The 846-nt window shown below is 33.6% G+C and overlaps 1 pseudogene; it reads left to right on the top strand.

Moving 5' to 3' along the window:
- Positions 1–478: 478 nt before the first annotated feature.
- On the top strand, positions 479–597 carry LOC112477649 (annotated as a pseudogene).
- Positions 598–846: the final 249 nt, after the last annotated feature.

The raw sequence follows: 846 nt of genomic DNA, 5'->3' as shown, positions 1-846 counted from the left end.
CAAACAGTACATTCTAAATCGCGCTATGATAGAATTATCTAATATAAAACAAACCAATCTATGGGCTAAATTTCTCAAACAAGCATGGTAAGTATGTACTGCTACTTGGAATTGAAGGACTTAGAATAACTCACCAAAAAAACACACTTTTAAGGCTGTTTATATCTATAAAGCAAGATTTCTATTGTTATTCAATTTGAATTTGTTTAGCTAATATATCAACGTTTACAGTAACATCAGGTTTAAGGTCATTCGTAAGCCCACCCTTTAATTAAATATTTTTTCCATATGTCTCCAAATTTAAGTTGGAGTTTTAGCTGGAATTCCATAAGGAAAGAGGTACGTATGACTTTGTACTATATCTGCTCACCTTTTCACGTCTTTATTTTTAAAGGAAATCAATGTCTATAATATTTTTAAGTGTTACTGAGATAGAATTCACATAGCATACAATTCACTCATTTAAAGTGTACAATTTGTCTATGGCCATGCCACCCTGAACAAGCCCGATCCTGTCTGATCTCAGAAGCTAAGCAGGGTCGGGCCTGGTTAGTACTTGAATGGGAGACCACCTAGGAAGACCAGGTGCCATAGGCATAAAAAAATAAATGAATAAAAAATAAAATGTACGATTCAGTGGTTTTTAGTATATTCACAATGTCTGTGATATTATTCAAAGTTAAATGCTGTGGCCAATGTAGACATCACGAAAACTGACAGAAAAGAGGTTCACCAGGCCTAACCAGAACACGAAGTTACCAGTTTTCATAGCTGGCTCTTCACAGGATTCAGATATTTAACGTAATTTAATATAAACATTTCACATATATTTTCAATTCATGTATT

This window comes from Pteropus alecto, unplaced genomic scaffold (genome assembly GCF_000325575.1).
Source record: "Pteropus alecto unplaced genomic scaffold, ASM32557v1 scaffold320, whole genome shotgun sequence".
In the NCBI taxonomy this organism is placed as follows: domain Eukaryota; kingdom Metazoa; phylum Chordata; class Mammalia; order Chiroptera; family Pteropodidae; genus Pteropus; species Pteropus alecto.
This window is presented reverse-complemented; position numbering and strand designations above follow the sequence as displayed.